Source organism: Lepidochelys kempii, chromosome 1 (genome assembly GCF_965140285.1).
Source record: "Lepidochelys kempii isolate rLepKem1 chromosome 1, rLepKem1.hap1, whole genome shotgun sequence".
Classification (NCBI taxonomy): domain Eukaryota; kingdom Metazoa; phylum Chordata; order Testudines; family Cheloniidae; genus Lepidochelys; species Lepidochelys kempii.
Window position 1 is genome coordinate 162,135,860 of NC_136380.1, and position 18,770 is coordinate 162,154,629.

At 43.4% G+C, this 18,770-nt stretch overlaps 1 protein-coding gene across 7 annotated transcripts in view; it reads left to right on the top strand.

The window, feature by feature from the left end:
* The window catches only part of KCNJ6 (potassium inwardly rectifying channel subfamily J member 6), a 237,209-nt gene that overhangs the window by 122,427 nt on the left and 96,012 nt on the right, over nucleotides 1–18,770 (top strand). The gene's annotated exons all lie outside the window — the stretch shown is intronic.

The following is an 18,770-nucleotide window of genomic DNA, read 5'->3' on the forward strand; positions in this document are numbered from 1 at the left end:
GGTTTGGATTCGACCCCAACCCATGAACAATAAAGCCAGAAGTTTTTGAGACTTGGGCTGATGTAATTTAAACTCAGCTATCCCCTCTGACTTCCCCCCTTCATCTTTCGCTACCTCTCTCCACCTGTTCCAGAATCCACATGGAACCCACACATGCAGTCCCCAGGAGATGCTAGGGTGGGTCAAACAGACCAATACCTGCTTCCCCATCAAGCAGCTGAAGAGTGAGACGTTCTTTCACCTCCTATGTTAATGGCAGGGTGGATACCACCTTCTAAGGTTTAGCAACTGGCTGTACGTGATCTTGAGCAGAAGGCAGGGCTCCTCCTTTGCCTCGCTGGGCTCAGCATTTCCTGCCTCTGATGAGGGGGTGCCTAGAGTAAATCACTCCCGCTCTGAAGAGTTTTTATTCCTTACTCAGGTTTTATTTTTCAATTTTTTTTCCACAAATTAGGCCTCAGAATAGGCCCTCTTCCACCAAACCAAAACCACAAATTCACAACGCAGAAAGGAAATACCTTTCCCTCACCCCTCTCTGGGGTGTTGCTTTGTTATGCTGGCTTCTGGGTGCCATATCTTCCCCCAAACAGTTGCTTCCCCCATAGAGAGGAGACCAGTCTTCCATCTAGGAGAAGCCTCTCTTCCTGCTGCAATTTGTCTCTCTCTAACACCCCCCCCCCCAAGAGGTCACAGGCAGCCCTTAATTAGACTCAGGTGTCCTTAGTTGACCTGAGGTAACCTCTTTTCAGCTCCTGGGGAAAAGGGCCTTTAGCATTCTAGGGCTGATATACCTGCCTTGCGCCCCTATCTTACAGCTAGCCAGTCTGACTTTGACACAGTGGTTAGAAAATCAGACTAATACTCAAGTGATATTAATATTCCCCAGTGAACCCACCCCAGCCTCATATGACCACCATCTTATTTTTTGGCTTCTTTCTATGGCTTGCCCCAATATATAATCCTATTCCTCCCAATATCTTGGGTCTAAGCAATACAAGGACTGTGAATCCCAACATGAAAATGAATTGCACTATCTATAGACCAGTCTTTTCTATAGACCTACTCTGGACTCCTTTGCTTATGGCAGCTCTTCACGTGAGTAAGCATAAATGTTTTTAACCATATGATCCCAGTGAAGCCTGCTTGAGGAGAAGCCTTTTGCCAAATTATGCCCAAATACTATTAAAAGAGAGAGAGTGTGAAACTTAGAATTGGACCCAACCTATCTCAACTCATCTGACCTTGGATACCCCTCAGGATATCTAGAATCAGAATCAGGCCGAAAGTTTAAGGCCAGAGTCTAGAAACAGGAGCCCTCTGGTTTAACTGTTCACTCCTGTTTGACTAGGAAATATCTGGTTACGGAGTGGGAAGAGTTCAAGATATGTTGCTCTCTCTAAGCTCTGCTGAGTGGAGACGGGTTCACAGTCATATTATGACATGTTAATGCATTTCCTGAGTATTATATATTAATGATTTTCTGTTGCAGAAAGTGAAAATCTCATTTGGCTTTGATCTGTAGTGTGCCGGTATTCGATATTATTCTGTGTTAACTCAAAAATCAATGTTGTCATCGAAGTATCCATTCCTTTCATTACTCTAAACAGCATTTTGTCCTAATACTCTACATTGAGTCATTGCAGTACAAGCAGTAAATAAAACAACACACACTGGTGTTTCATGTCAGAGTCTAAACAACCCTTAAAATCATCAGTTTATTCATAGAAAAGTTCAACAAAACAGAAAACATTGGGCTGGGCTTCGTGTAGAGCAGCTCATTTATTTTTTTCTGGAGTGAGTGGTTTTTTGTTTTTTTTTACACTATTATTTTGTTTTGGGGGAGGGGGGAGGGACTGCGGCGGGAAGCAACGAGGCATGGACGAGACAAGTTGATACAATGTGATCATGTTCCTCTGGACAACTTAAACAACAATCAGAGAGCAGGTCAGCTAACTCTAATGATATAGTTAGGGACTAGATGTCAGTGCCAACTGGGCCCTGATCAAATTAAATGATTTAATGCATCTCTGACACTGCTGTCCTCGTAAACAATGTCAGACGAAATGCATACATGGGTGGGAGATTACAGCAAATGTGACTAAGGGGAAACCTTGGTGGCACATATTATTTAACACTGCAATCCCCAATCTAGAACAGTTCACTTAAGAGGCTAAACTTACATTTTGCCAATAATACACGAGCATAAACTTCCCATTTTATATCATGTTTATGAATCCATACACTATGGCCAGCCAAGCAATATAATGTTCATTAGAATCACTGCCTACTCAGCCAGTAAACTTCCAGGATTCTACAAAGTATTGAAGCTTTCCTAAGGCTAATATGTCCTCTCAGGTCCATGTGACAGATCAGAGGAGATGCCTGCCTGAAGGGAGGACAGTTTATTAGAGTCAAAATCCTCTACGTGGATCAGAGAGGACAATTGTGCCCTTATTTGACCAATAATATTTTAGTAACCCTGACCGGTTGATGAAGAGCCACTCCCCCATAACACTTTTATTACAATATGTTTATATCCAAGGTCATCAGGAAATGTATTCAGTTACAGATTAGACTGCATGTCTCTGGAGGCAATTTCTCCTCAGTTACTTGTTCCCAAATTGTAAGCATACTATTGATGTAAGTGAGAATTTCTCTGGTCATTCTTGGACTGAATAAGCTCTCCCTCTTTTACCACCCCATCTTTGGTAAATTGTTTATCAAAAATAGTCTAAAAGAATTAAAAGGCCAAATGTCTTGAGGTTAGCAACAGTTAGATTAAATATAAAAACTTGAAGAAATGGGAACTTTAAAGTAGGGAAAAACCTTTGCACTTTGCCTTCGCCAAGCACAATCTCATTGAAGACACCAGCACTCCCAAAGTTTTCATTTAACTCACGGAGTTTAGACCTACATGGCGCACTTGTGTGAAACTAAGTTGTTTCAATTCAATGTGTGCAAACTTTTTCTTCAGTTTCTTAGGTTTAACGTTCCAAGTTCAGATAAAGCCAAATCAGTAAAGTCCACACATTTTGCATGGTTTCTGCAGAAATCTTTGAGAACACAAGTTCTCCCAGAACTGAACCTATGCTCCTTAATAAGTAGAACTGGTTGAAACATTTTCAACAAACTTTTCCTCAATATGCGGTTTCATCAAAACTGAAAAGTTTTGGAGAGATGTATCAACTAAGTTTTCAATGGGAAGATTTCTAAGGTCCTTATCTCTTTCTCTCAGACCAGAGACCCCAAGCCAAAAACCTATCCTTTTCAATCCAAAACCAGATGTTTTGCTACAATTCTGTTTCACAAAAACCTTTTTGAAAGGTTTGGTTTCCTCCAATGTGAAACGAAAACAAATCTTCCAACTTCAAAAGCTGTCACAAAATGGAGTAACCGTTCTCTGGCCAGCTCTACTTGTAAATTTTTGACAAAGGTGGTCTGAGTTACAGATTTGTAAATGTGCCAAAAAACTGGCAAGTTTTCCTGAGATTTCAGATTTCATACCAGAAGTTAATGCACAATTCTACCTCATTCTATTATGAAATATTTATGAGATGGAAAAGCCTTCTGGGTGCAGACTTGCCTCCTAGTTAGTTTCAGAATCCCTGTGTCTGGTGCTGCTACAATGCATTGCTTATACTGATTTAGAGCCTGGTTTACAAGCCTTGAGGGTGCATGACTCCCTCTGAAGTCCATGGAAGTGCCATACACATCGATTACTTGAAGGGTTGAGCCCTACAGTCAGTAACAGCAATTTAGTTAGCACTTCAGCAGCTTCTATCCCTCCTGTGTTAGCAGGCATCAGATGAGCAGCTCTAAGACTGTTAATGCTACGGTAATGATCAGGAAATCTTTCTAGGTTTAGAGAAGAGCAGAAACAGAGATGAGACAGCGAGAGATGTAACCATTTTTCAATGCTAGTGAAAACACTTGTTTTAAAGATTCCACCTCCTAGGCTCAGACTTCTTTAGAGCTTGCCAACTGTATCTCATCACAGGCCCCCACAGACTGCAGGTACAGCCCTAATTCCCCAGCACATTGCTTGGAATGGTCTATTCAAAAGGAAGAAATACTAATATGACCCTAGATCTGCATTGATTCAGGTGCTTTTGGTTTCCATGGAATCTGGGTTTTTCTAGCTTGATTAAGCTTGTTAATTTACAGTCTTGATACGCTAAAATAAGCCAGTTGCTATATATGTTGATAGCAGTGCAAACCGAATTACCACTTGCCTGCCAAGTCCCAGTGTGTGATAAAGTATACAAAGCAGGTTTTCTGGGAGGATTTAAGATGATTTAGTAGCAAAATCAAAGACATGATTACAAGTGTTTGATCTCACTGCTGTAGATTAGTGATTTTTAAGTGCTGTTGCCATCTTTTTTTTTTTTTTCCCCCTAGGCTCACGCTAAATTTTAATACACATTTTGCTGGTGATTAGATACCGAACATTATCCTTTCACCTCAATCCGGTATGAACCATGACCAGGAATAAATGCTCAGGAAGTGCCTTTATTAGCTTTTACAATTGTTGTAATTAACACGTTACGAAATGAATGAAAAACAAGTCTGAACAAGGTCCTAGGACAGTACAAGATTCAGGAGTCAGTAACCCAACCAAATATGGAACCTACAGGTCAGTGGACAAAGTGCTCACAAAAAGTTTTATTTCCAAAGTTGTCAACTCTCACAATTTTAGCCAAGTTTCACAGTATTGGTGTTTTTACTCAAATCCCAGCTTCTAGAATCAAGAGATTGTATGGGACTCTCGGCCTTCATTAAAAAAAAAAGTTTCTACCCCTCATGATTGTGGACAAGTGATGAAAATGTGCAGTGAGTTGCACCCTAAAGGCTCAAAAGCCAGAAGGCAAAGAAAAATATCCCCAAAATTGTTTTTTTAATAAATCTCATTATTTTTAAGTCAGTCTCATCATTTTTTGGGGGGGCGGGGGCAGGGTTCATTACAAATTTTTGAATGGTTGACATCAGCAATACTGTATTTATTTTTTGACAATTTAGACAGACTCAGTCTCATGATCAGTTAAATCATAAATGGCAAAAAGTTGCATTTTTCACTTTTTCCAAAACTGGCATAATCAATTTCACTGATTTTGCTGGGTGGCTGAGTTTTGGGTGGGTGTTTCTTTTTTTAACCTTAGCTCTTTCTACATCCTTGTATTTTAAAATTTTAACAACTCCTCTGTTATGAAAATGCTATGATTAACTTCAGCGATTGGAAAGTAGATAAGTGAATTAAACCTGACAATCATTCTCAGTTAGACTTCATCTACAGTACATCCACCCAATCTGTAGCTTCCATAGGTAGGGGACAGTGTGTGCAGGTGCACAGGGACATACTAAATATAGTTGGATGTGTTATGCTGAAGCATTGATAACCTTTTTAAAGTTTGCATAATGCATCCTTTATTCAGTTCTGTAGAACTTCTAAATAACTGCTGGAAAAAATATTGTTAACATAAGCTAGTCTTCGTGCTTTACATTCATATCAGAAAGAATGAAAATGCAATAAAGCCATTGACTGTAGCTGATCATAGATCAATTTAAAGTGGATTATTTGGATTAAATTATGTAATTTCCTGTAAATCATTGGTTACCTCCAGTTAATTACTGGTTTGTTGCTCCATTTAATAGTTTAAACTAGTCATTCACTACTGGTATCAATAGATGTCTGAGTTTTCTTCTTAAAAGTATCACTTGGCAGAATATAGAAGTAGTAAATTGTGTCAAAGCAAATGGAATATTTTCACTTTAATAAAAAAAGTCACCCTACGAGCATTTGCCATGGAGACGTCCACTGTATGCCACAAGAACTACCAGAAGTGACAAAAACATTTAGCTTCCAGTATTTGTGAATTGCAGGATTTAGACAAGAGGAGAAGTACATTGGTTCAATTCACTACAGCATTTGTTGGTTGCATTTCCAAAAATTTAGTTTATATTAGAGTTCAGAGATTAGTGCAGAAATGTTGCAAGTATGTTTTGAATTTAACAATAAATGTGTCTCAGCTTTGCTCCTACCATAAGCGGTCTAGTTTTACTCAGAAAAAGCTCATATGAAGCTTGCATTCTTGAATATTTAGGCTAGAAATGGCATATTTTATGTGTGCTTATATACCGTTTGACCCAGCAGTGGGACCTTATTCCCAAAGTTCTTGTCAGAGGATCTAACTGCATCCTTCAAAGCTAGGACCACAGATGCAAATAAGATTACTGAGAGTGAATGCAAGGAAACATTCCTTTTTAACTCTGTAGTAGTCTTAAAGTCTTACAGTAGCTTAATTTTTCTAGGAATGATGCCTTGGCCATGGCTTGTGTGGTTCTGAAAAAAGGGGGTTAATATTTTCCCCAAAATCCCCTCATCCAGCTTGCCTGAATCTCTCCACAAACTGAGGACTTACAGTTTCAAAGCATTTTCATTCATCTAATTACAGAACAGGAACAATACCATGTAATTTATGTAACCAGTCACAACCAGCTAATACAGTTCAAATTTAAAATACAGTGTATTTCAGACAGATAGCCGACTCTCAGGATCAATCCATCAAGGGGGGAAAATTTAAACAAAAAAAAACAAAAATATTATCAAGTAATTTCCAACAACAAAAATATATCCCAGGAAATCATTAACAGCTCACAACTTGAAAATGAGACAAATCAATTGATTACCTTCTTCTCTACAGACTATCCAATTATTTTTAGAGGAAGTGCAAGAATTGCTTGTTTCACCAGTCCATCTCATGGCCAAACCAGGAGATCACCAATGTTCTGTCCTCTCTCTCTGACTGACTTACTGTTTTATTAAGAAAAAAAAATTACTTCACTCTGCATGTCTAGCCCATTGCTTTGAATGAGGGGAGCACTACATCCACTGCACAATTTGCAATGCCTTTGACTTCAGGTTCTCCTTACTGGCCAGAGGGTGGAGAGAGCATAAGTCAAGATCCTGCTTGTAGCTCTGAGGAGTTTGATCTGAAGCTGGAAAAGCAGCATTAAAAAAAAACACAGATAAAACTTTTCACGTTGTGAGTCATGGAAGCTTTATAGGATTACAAAACATAATGATCTCATGAGTGGGTTTTCAGCAGGGCCTAAGCCCCAGACCTCTAGCTCTAATGTACAGGTCTCTACACCCTGGGCCAAGGGGCTCAGTCCAACAACTGGACACAGTAGCAGACTTCACTTCTTTTACATGATCCATCACTGGAGGGGGACAAAGACACACTTAGCTAGAGCGTTTCACACAAATAAACTAAGGAAAGTATAATAATCAAAAATAGCTAATAAAACTATTAATGTGAGAGCTCTTAGAGGCATAGACTGGAAAATGAAGAGACAATTTAAAGTATTCTATGGACAGGAAACACTCCCTCCCCTCACCCACTCCCATCCAAAAAACATGCTGTTATTTTAACTTTCAAATGTGTAATAGGAAAATATAGTGAATTTCAGTTTTAAAGAAAGAAAGAAAGGCCATAAAGTTCTCAGGCAGAATGCTGCTGGGAGTTGAATGCAGTAATTAGATTCACACTGAATTTCAGTCTTCATGGAGGAGGCTCTAAATTTTCCTCAGACTAGAGGAACTGTAAATGAGCTGCCTCCTTTTCCCCGAGACTTCCCTCCAATTCAGGCAGTAGAACAAAAAAAGTGAGGCGAGGCTAAGCATAAGTTATGGATGCTAGTTTAACACTGAAATTTGTATTTATTCCATGAGCAATTTCTGTAGCTACTTAAATGAAAATCTGATGCTAATACTACAGTCTTATTATTCTGAAAACTTCAGTTCAAAGTTTGTGTTCTACAGTGAATGTGGTCTTAGGTCCATAAAGTGCTACCAAATCTTTGTTTGCTAATTATATATTGTTTGTAACACAGAAGATGCACAGGCACCAAATGTGCCCAAGAACATTGAACTGAAAAGCCTGACTTCAAAACAAAAACGCATGTAAAATTACACTTGCAGGTGTAAAGGCTGTTGCTCTCAATAAGGCTGAAGTGATACTGTGAGACATAAGTGCTGGATTCTGTATGTAGAAAAAGATAACAGCTCTATTCTTTTTGTCACCAGAGACTGAGAGACAGAGTATCCAGTATTAGAGACAACTCCAGTACTGCAGTGGGATCCAAGCAGGCAGGTCCCTGCAGAGAGCCCTGAGCAAGTCAACAGGTCTCCACGCAGGTGCAAGGAACCCCCAGGACAGAATTGATGGCAGGATTGGGGCTTTATTTACCAGATGGCATTATTCCTTTTGTTTACCCTCACAACAAAGTAACGCACAGAGAGAAACTAAGAACCACGGCACCACCACCATCAAACCTTTGCCCCATTCTTGAACCAATGCCAAATGGGATTTCAAAAGGTGCTAAGATTTTCAGTTAACTATTCCCTCCCCCCTGGTTTGTTTCCAAATTTTACAGAATCAAGACACTCTCCTTAACCTTTAGAAATGAGATTCTCATACTTTATCCAGCCTCTTTACGCTGCACAAAAGGGCAGAGTGGCATAAAGAGGCCCTTAAAAGCCCCAGTTCTGGCCAGAGGAGGATTCCCCCAGAATATACACTGCAGACTACAGCCGTCAGGCTACTTCCCCAAGACTCCTTTACAAGACCTGACACATGACCCTCCTGCCCCAGGTGTCCCTCATGTCAGCAGGGAGGCCATGTTGCTTCAGAAATTCCAAGCAGTTCCATAACCCGAAGGGCAGCAAAAGGGGATGACATAACTTAGGGTATCTACACTGGAGCTGGAGGTGTAATTTCTGGCTCAGGTAGACACACCTGCACTTGCTGTGAGAGAGCTAGTGCACCAAAAGTAGAAGTGTGGCTATGGGGACAAGCGGCTAGCCACCCGAGGATATACCCAGAGCCTTGAATGGTGTCATACCCAGGGTGGCTAGCCCCTACCACCACTTGTACCTCCATCGCACCACGTCTATATTTAGCACACTGGATCAGAGCTAGCAGACGTATGTCTGTTTGTGCTGGAAATCATACCTCCAGCTCCATTGTAGACATACCCTTAGACAGGCCCCCAGGGATGTCTAAGTTACACTGAAGGCCTTGATACAGGCCATGGTGAGGGGGGCACAAAAGATGGCTTAAAACCACCATAGTCCACTCCATTTTTCAGGGCTGCGAGTTCGGCGCTCCTCCGTTAAAGGCACAGCAGAGAATCTCATTCTAGCTGTTTGTTCAAACCAAACTCCTGAGCTCGTTAGCTTTTCTGTCACCCATTTTTCTTTATAATGATGGTGTTCATAACAATTAGTATCTGGATCATAGTGCTATGCATCTATCTGCCCTAACAAGTCTAATACTTGACATAAAAACTGACAAGTATCTGATTTGAGATAATAGGTTGATAGAGTCCATAATAGTAAACAAAGGTGTTCTTGATAGCGTTAATAGCTATATTGGCATGAATAATTACTTCAATGCTAGATCCTGATCATTGGCAGATAAGATTTAAACCAAAACTTTGTAGCAAAATGGATTTGAAAAAACCAGAACAGTATTTCAGTTGTGACTTGGTTGACTTTTCCATTTTTTTATTGCTCACATTCTCCGGCAAGCTGTTTTCCTGTCTCGATTGGTGATTAATGGCGTGTATAACACAGAGATTTCAAAGTTTTACATATCTATCCATGTGTAAAGCTAGTTATCATTGGTAGCTGGGTTGCTCAGCAGAGAGGGGGAGCGCACATTAACCCTTTAACAGCAGAAATGCCAGAATATTCAGTGAGCTTGAACTAATAAATTAAAGTTCCGCAGGCTTTCTGATATGTGAAAATAGCACTCCTGCAGATTTGGCACTCATGATTCATTAGAAAACAGAGAACTATGGGATATTAAGGTAGCATCAGTTTCTCATCCTATTAAGTCACAAACATGCACGTTACAAAGCTCTAAAAACTAGAAGATTGTAAAAATGCAACCACTAAAAACAACAAGGGATTAGAAAAACAAAACACCAGCATTGGATTTAATATTTAGAGGACAGCAACCATCCCAATGTAATTTAGAAATAAATTATATTTCTCTTTCATTTTAGGTAGAAATGCTACTGGAAACTAAAAACCAAATTAAAAAACCCTAGAGGCAACCTGTCAGATTTCTTTGCTGCTTTAGTCCATTGCAACTAGCATATCATTATCCCCCTCTCTAGAAAACCCTACTTAGATTTCTCTCTCTGGGAAGCCTTTCATTTATAACAGAAACTTTTCACATTCAGAGCACCTCACTCTTCCCTCCAAATGCTTTATTTGTACTGCCATAGTACCTAGCAGCCCTAGTCATGGACCAAGATCACACTGTGCTCGGCACTGTACAAACAGAATGAAAAGATGGCCCTGCCCCACAGAACTTACAATCTAAGTATAAGATAGGAGACAACAGATGGATAGAGACAGTTTGATGGGAGAGTACAAGGAAACAATGTTGGTCAGCATAATAGTGGTATCAGCACAACAGCTGCCTAACCAGTATCAAGTTTTTTGTAGACATCATGGCAAAGGAGAGCTTTAAAGATGGACTTGAAGGGATTTTAATGCAGTAGTTTTGCAGATGTTTAGAGAGAGCTTCCACAAGTGTAAAGGAAGAATGGGAGAAAGCAAGAAAGTGCTTGTTAGCAAATTAACAAATGAGCAATGGAGGCTGGTACTATGGGCCATTCATAGTTGGCAATCAACATCTCAGTAGTGAAAGAGGATGGGTTGAGTGGGGATAGCCCATGAAGGGCGTGGAAAGTAAATACAAGCTGCTTACGTTTGATGTGATAGAGAAGGGGGGGGATGCAAAGAGAGAGGTGACATGGGCAAAATGATGTTTGCAATACATTCTGAATGGCTATAAGTGAGGCAAGACTGCATTTGTCAAGGCCAGAGAGATGGATGTTGCAGTATCTGAGACATGATATGATGAAAGCCTGGATGAGAGTTCTAGCTGTGTGGATGGACAGAAAAGGCTGTATCTCAGAGCTGTTATGCAAAAAGAAACTGCAATATTTATCCGTAGCCTCAATGTGATGACCTAGGAAAGGGATGGGCAAACTTTTTGGCCCGAGGGCCACATTGGGGTTGCAAAACTGTATGGAGGGCCACGTAGGGAAAGCTGTACCTCCGCAAAAAGCCTGGCCCCCATCCCCTATCCGCCCCCTGACTGCTGGGACCTCCCACCCCTATCCAACCCCCCCTGCTCCCTGACTGCCCCAACCCCTATCCACAACCATACCCCCTGATAGGCCCCCCAGGACTCCCACGCCTTTTCAACTCCTCCTGTTCCCTGTCCCCTGACAGCTCCCCCAGAACCTCCGCCCCATCCAACCACCCCCTGACAGGCCCCCCAGGACTCCCACACCTTCCAAGAGCCTCCTGCTCCCAGTCCCCTGACTGCCCCCAGGACCTCCCAGCTCCAGCCCCTTACCATGCCACTCAGAGCAGCATGTCTGGCAGCCACGCTGCCCAGCCAGAGCCAAACATGCTGCCGCGCAGCCCCGCCACCCAGAGCACTTCCCACGCAGCGGCATGGCTGCAGGGGTGGGGAGATAGTGGGGGAGGGGCCGGGGGCTAGCCTCCCCAGCGGGAAGCTCAAGGGCTGGGCAGGATGGTCCCACAGGCCATAGCCTGCCCACCTCTGACCTAGGAAGAGGTCTGCGTAGGGTGACCAGATGTCCTGTTTTTAAAGGGATAGTCTCATATTTAAGTTCTCCTGAAGGCATCCCAACTTTTTCTTGAAAAGGGGCAAGTTGTCCTGTATTTTTTGTCTCCCCTGCATCAGTACTGGTGGGTCCTTGCTGCCAGCCAGCTCCCTACTCGTCAGCCACCCACACACCAGCAGTGAGGGAGGGAGGAGGGGGCAAAGTGGCCCACGATTGGGGTGGGTGTGCAAGGTTGGTAGCGAGGCAAATCTGCAACACACAGGGCTGGCCCATCAGCACAGCCCGCTCTGCATGCCGGCTCTCGGCCAGCAAGGCCCCACCGCCATCCTGTTTCTGGCCGGCACTGGCTAGTGAGTGCAGGCAGGCACCAGGCAACAGCTGGTTACTTGTGACTTCTGCTGTCTACCCATCGGCCCTTTACATGCTCCCCCCATCACTGTCTCCCTGCTTTGCCCCTTCACCCCCACTAACTCCACTGCTCCTACATATCCCCCCCAGCAGGGCAAGTCCTGCCCCCAACGCTGTGCGGAGAACCAGCCCCTGGTCGTAGCACTCAGCTCACCAACAGCCTGGCCGGCAGGCTCCTTCCTTCCCCCACTGCCCCTGGCTGGGACGGCACCCCAGGAAAGCCCAAGACCCTCCGGCCTGGGGCGCTGGCCAGGAGGAACCGAGCCCTGCATGGGCCAAATCCCGACACAGTGCTGGCACAGGAAAACCTCTCCACCCCTCAGCTAAGCTCTGGAGTGGTGGGGGGAAGTGATTTCCCACCTGTTCATGCCCTGACCCTGCAGGCTCCACTGCAGCCCTTCACCTGCCCCTCCAGTGCCCTGGGCCCTGCCCCCAGGGAGCGTGCTGTTGCTCCATTCTCTAGGCACCCTCTTCTGCTGAGCTACCTCTCTGACTGGGTTTGCTGAAGCCCCTGCAGTCAGGTTCCCTGGGCCCTGGTGCACAATGCATCCTTAGGGCTTAACCCCTTCCTGCCCATGCTGTAGGTGGGGGCAAGAGGCGGCTGGGGTATGTCGGTGGCCAGTAGCAGCCTGGAGGTGTTAGCTGGCTTTCGACACGATGCAGGCAGGAAGGAAGGGGCAAGCTGCTTTGAGCCAGAGGGGAGGAGAGGGGGAGAAAAAGAGATGAGCTCTGCAAAGACACAGGCCAGGTCATCCCTCCCCCACACCCCACCCCTTTCCTTCTGCACAGTGCTGAAAAGTTGCTGCTGGCCACCTTCTGGTGCGAACCCTGATCCGAGTGGTAGGGCATGTGACCCTGCATGCCGCCCCCCCCTCCATGTGTTGCCACAGGAAGATGTGGCAGCAGGTACCAGGAGAGATGGGTTCATCCCAGGGGCCCGGCCAGGCATGGAGGGCAGAGAGGGCTGAGCAGGGAGGGTCAGATCAGTCGGTCACTTCCCCCCGTGTGTGTATGCGAGACCTCTCCCCAAGTGGGGGAGGTAGGGGTGTGTGTGTCACCCCTCTCCGTGTGAGCCCTAAAGCCTTAAAGATAAGAAGGTAAATAAAAAGATCCCAACTACGCAGTATTTCTTTTTAACATGGGCTCAGTCAACTTGATGTTAATTTGAATCTTTGTACTGTACAGTTCTGATTGATTGCCGTGGAACTTGCTTGAATAGGAGTAATTTTACCAGGTGTCCCGTATTCAGCATAGGGAAATATGGTCACCCTAGGTCTGAGTCAAAGATGGATGCCCTGGTTACAGACCTGAGTGACAGGCAAGATGGTGGTGTTGTTCACAATGATCAAGAAAGAAGGTAGGGGGGAGGGCCAGAGGGAAAAATTATGAGCTCTGTTTTATCCATGTTTCAACATTCATGAAGAGATGTCAAAGAGACAGGCTGAGATTTTTGTCTGGACAGAGGCTGGAACAGAGAGGAAGATCTGTGAGTCGACAGCACGGAGATGTTGAATTGAATTTGTGTTTACAGATTAAATTACCTGGAGATCAGGTGTAGATGGAGAAGAGAAGGGGACCAAGAACAGAGCCCTGTGAAACCCTCACACAAAATGGAGGATCCTCTGAAGGACATAAAGAAGGAGCAATTAGAGAGGTAGAATGAGAACCAGGAGTGGACAGTGTCACAGAAGTCAATGGAGAAGATTTCAAGAAGAGAACATGGCCAACTGTGTTGAAGGCAGCTGATGGATCAAGGAGGACAAGGATGGAGTACTGGCTCTGAGCTTTGGCTAGGAAGAGGTCATTAGATACTTTGGCAAGAGCCGTTTCAGTGGAGATCGGGGGCAGATTGGAGTGGATCTAGGATGAAAATGGAGGAGAGACTTCAGATAGTGATTGTAGACACCAAGTGTAATATGTTTAGAGATGAATGGGAGATGGGCAGTAGTTGGAGAGGTAAATGCAATCAAGGGTAGGGGCCTTTTGGTTGGGAGAGACTAAAGCAAACATCTATCATAACTCCACCTCTTCATAAAGCAAATATAAACCATCAAGTACTGTAAGAACTGAACTTCCTAGTTGAGCAGAGTGACAAACACACCCTTGTTAAACAACATAGCATTCAATAGTTACCAAATATTTCTCCCATGTGAGGAGTCTGTCTAGGTCTTTTTTTAAACAAAGTCTTCATCATAAAATATTTGCATGATGAAAATAAAATATGTACATTAAGAACAGTGGATCAAACCTTCTTACTTTTGTATTATTATTTAAGCATGTAATGAACTCAGTACAGTACAGTTCACGAGTGCAGAGACGGTCCCTGCCACAAGAAATTTATCATCTAATGACCTAATCCTGCAAATCCTTATACATATTAGTAGACCTTAGTCATTTAAGTCAATGGCAGCACTCAAGTGAGTTAAGGCCCAGATCCTTTAAATGGTAGTTAGGCACCTAACTACCATTTAAATCACTAAGAGTCAGGTGCCTAATACCTTTAAGGATCTGGGCCTAAAGATTTATAGGATCAGGTCCTTAGACACAGATTTAGGCCCCAATTCTGCAATGAGTTTCATCAGAGCAAACCTCATGCATAATGGTTTTGCAGGATTGGGGCCACAGAGAAGCCAGGACACAATGAAGGACCCAGAGGTACATGAAAGCATAGCCAGGGCAGGGTAGTTTTTTGGTTTTGTTTGGGGCTGGGGGGGGGGGTTGGGTAAGTATCTCATTTGCTGTTATTTATTCCTCTTAAAGAGTTTTTATATATAAAAATAAAATTTATACTACCAAGTAGATACACTTATTCATATGAGTTTTGCTTTACTTTTGCATCAGTATTTGAAGGAGGAGCAAAAACATGGTGACTGGAGTACTATATGGTAGTGAAAGCTATGCAACAGTAACAAAAATAAGTTACAAATAGCACTGAACACAAAACTTTGCATCTGATTTTGAGAACAATTTGAGTTGGAACCTGGATCCAGATCTGGATCTAAATGTTATGTCTGGCTAAACTGAGACCAAGAATCCATAAATCATTGAACACTGCAGACAGAGCTGAGATCTAGATCTCAGCTATCTGGTTCAGGCCCATCTTCAAAAACTAAACCAGCCCTCATGAAGGATCAAAACTGTAAGCATCATTACACTCAAACACAAAGGTAATTCCAAAAAAAAATAACCCACCACACACACACCCTGAGGAAAGGCACATAAGCAGATGAAAATGTGATTGTAAGGGGGATGATTACATATAATTGCATTAGAGCCAAAGGGCCTGTGACAAAGAAGTCTCAAATACTCCTTGCCCTGGTGAATTCCAGGGAATAAATCTTTAATTTCCTTTCTCCCTTTTTCTCTCCTTACTTGTTAATTTGGGAACAGGTGAGCTGGACAGAAAGGATATGCTCCCAGCATTTTACATCCCTCTTGCATTTTATTTCTTCCCATTACCTTTCTTTTGCTTGAAGCAGACCTACTTGTAGCTGCTTTTTATACAGGAACTATGTTTGTTTGGAGAAGGAATCCAAAATGGAGGACAAGACATTTGTAGGATGAGCCACAGATAAAGTTAATAAGGCTTCAGCACCATCCCTGCCTTTATAGTTCTGACTCAGAACAATACAGAGCAGACACTCTGGAGGAGGTGGAGAGACTCAGGCTGCTTCCATTAGGATGGTCATTTTTCTTCTTTGTCTATATTCCTTGCATATAGACAGCACATTCTCTGCTGATTCACGTGGCACAAATGCAACACAGAAGCCTCCTCTAAATTCCCTCCTGAATATATCCCAAGTGTGTGGGATTGCCCTGTAGACAAACAACTGCCAAAGCCAGCTTCTACGCCTCCTTTCCTTCAGCCCCCACTACTCCAACTTTTGCCGGGTACTACAGTCTGTTTTAACTTGTGCTGGAGCAGAGAATCAGGGAGCCAGTTTTCCAAGACCCCCACCCAGGTAAGCTCAGCAGGAGCTTGACTCCACAGAGAATCTGCCTCATCAATCTACAGGACTGAACAGTTTATTTATTCAAATCACATCTTATTAAAAAAAAATCACAAGGGCTAAGTGAATTGTTGCAGCTAAAATCTGGATATTGGGCCATTCTTTACCTCCTTCTGTGTTGCGCCAGACAAGTATTTCTGTAAATGTTATTTACAGCAAATATAATACTTCAACCTCTCAACAAGGGATTTCAAAGGGCTTCACAAACACCAAGTCTTTGAACATCCCTGTAAGGTAAACATGCCCCATATACAGATAGGTAAACTAAGGCATAGATAAAGTGAGATCCCTCTCTTGAGTGATTATTAAAGGTCGTACATCGACTCATTGTTAGAGTCTAGCTAAGGTACCTAATGCGACCTTCATTATCATAGTATCTGAGCACTCACAATCTTTAATGTATTTATCTTCACTCCTGTGAGGTAGGGAAGTGCATTTGAGAAATGCGGAACTTATGCGCAGAGAGAAGAGGGTATGTCTATATTACAATTGGAAGGTGTGATTGTAGCACAGGTGGACCTACTCAAGCCAGCTTCAACCTAGCTAGCTTGGGTACCAACAGTAGTGAAGCCATAGCAGCAGGGCCAGGTGGCACAAGCTAGCTGCTAGAGTGTGTACCCAGGTTCCCAGGCAGGCAGGATTAGCCCGTGACACCACTGATGCTGCAGCACCTTCACTGCTACTGTTACTCAAACTAACTTTGATCTAGCTAGATTAAAGCTAGTTTGAGTGTGTCTACATGTGCTGTAATGACGTTGCAATGTAGATATACCCTAAGGAAGCCTATGCGAACTGAACCTGTATTCCCAAGCCCCAGGCTAGTGCCCCAACCTCTGGAGAGAGTGTTAGTCAACCAGACTACCTCTCTCAGAAAAGAGAACTCAGGTGCTCTCCCTCTAAGTACCCTACTGCAACCACTAGATAATCTGATAGATGAGGCAGAACACATGGATTAATGTGATTATACCATTCACAAAAGGTAGAGAGACACCTGTGTTATACAGATCTTCCAGGACAGGTGGCAATAAAATCTTTATACCACCATCCTGTAGTTTATGCCACATATTTCTTTTATTTTGCTAGAGCTTGAGGCTGTTTTTACTACTACCTACATGGCCCCCATGACAGTAGTGTCGGAGTGCTTGTTTCAGTCTCACAGTTTCCCCCACCCCCCATTTGAAGCCCTTGGATCAGTAGAAAAAGAATGGCAGCATGGTGGAACTTAATGCCAAATGCAGAATCCATCTCCAGTGTTGCATATTTGGTGGACTCTCACAGATAATATGAAGGCCTTCCTACTCACATTCAATATATGTATTCTCTTCAGTTCACCTTCAACTAACAAGAGGCTTATCAATCACTGAAAACAGAGGAATGAAAACACATAATAGTGCAGTTCAGCTATTCCTGAAATCCAGGAGCTTTAATGGGGTTGGTTGGGAAGGAAAACTAGGGATTTCACTGCCTTGCTACTACAAAGCCTTCGTGTTTGTCACTCATTCCAAGCTGACACTTCAGGAGACCCAAATAGCCATTCCACAGAGCCTGTTGTTTTGAGCCCTAAAAACATATTCACAGAGTTTAGCTGCACTAGAACAAGTTACCCACAGAACGTCAGAATAAGCCTCTCCACTTAGTGGAGTGATTCATCGACTAGTACTAAATGATAATACTTGGCTGTTACATAGCGATCTATAAGTTAAAAGGTGCTGGCAGTAGTGCAGAGAGAGACTGTTTCTCCCCTGCCTTTTGGTAACTTTGCACGCCCAAATGAAGAAAGAGGGATTAGTCCCTGTATTCCTCTGAGAGCAAAGACCTCAATTATGCTTGGCCTTCTCATGTGGGCTCTGCAAAGGCAAATGGGATGTTGGACCCCCTCCCATGCCATGTAAGCACCAGGCACAACTGGGCCCTCAGAGGACATCTACACTGGAATAAAAGACCCACAGCACGGCCACAGCTGGCCCTGGGCAGCTGACTCTAGCTCACGGGGCTAAAAATTGCCATGTAGATGTTCACACTTCCACAAGAGCCTGAGCTCTGGGACGCTGAGAAGGAGAGTTCCAGACTGAGCCTGAATGTCTACACATCAATTTTACAGCCCCGCAGCCCAAGCCTTGAAAGCCCAAGTCAGCTGACCTGTGTTGTATTGAGGGTGTTTAATTGCTGTGTAGACATACCCTAAGGGACTTGGCTGGTCACAGAGCAAATCATTGACACCGCTAGGAATAGACCCCACATTGCCTGCCTTATCCACTCTACATAGTGAAAGCACTGCACAAACCTTACCTCGTGTTACAGCTCAGGAGACAGGCACTGGTTAAATGACTTGACCACAGCCAAACAGTTTTGTAAATAGGAAGAGAACAGAAGTAGTGAAAACAGTGGCAGCTTCATTGCAGGAAGAGTAGCAGGAATTTCATATATTTTAAGAGCAGAAAGGTCCATTATGGTAATCTAGTCTGACATCCTGTATAACATAGGACATATAATTTCACCCTGCAATTCCTGCATCAAGCCTATATCCTGTGGTTGAGCTAGAACGTATTTTCCCTTGGTTTTTCAGGAAGAAGGCAAAAAGGGAGTCTGAATGTTGCAGCTAAAGGCCCTCCACTTCAAGGCAATTCTTGCTGCTCCTCCTCTAAAACAGCGGCTCTTCAGGAGGCTGATTTGTCTTGC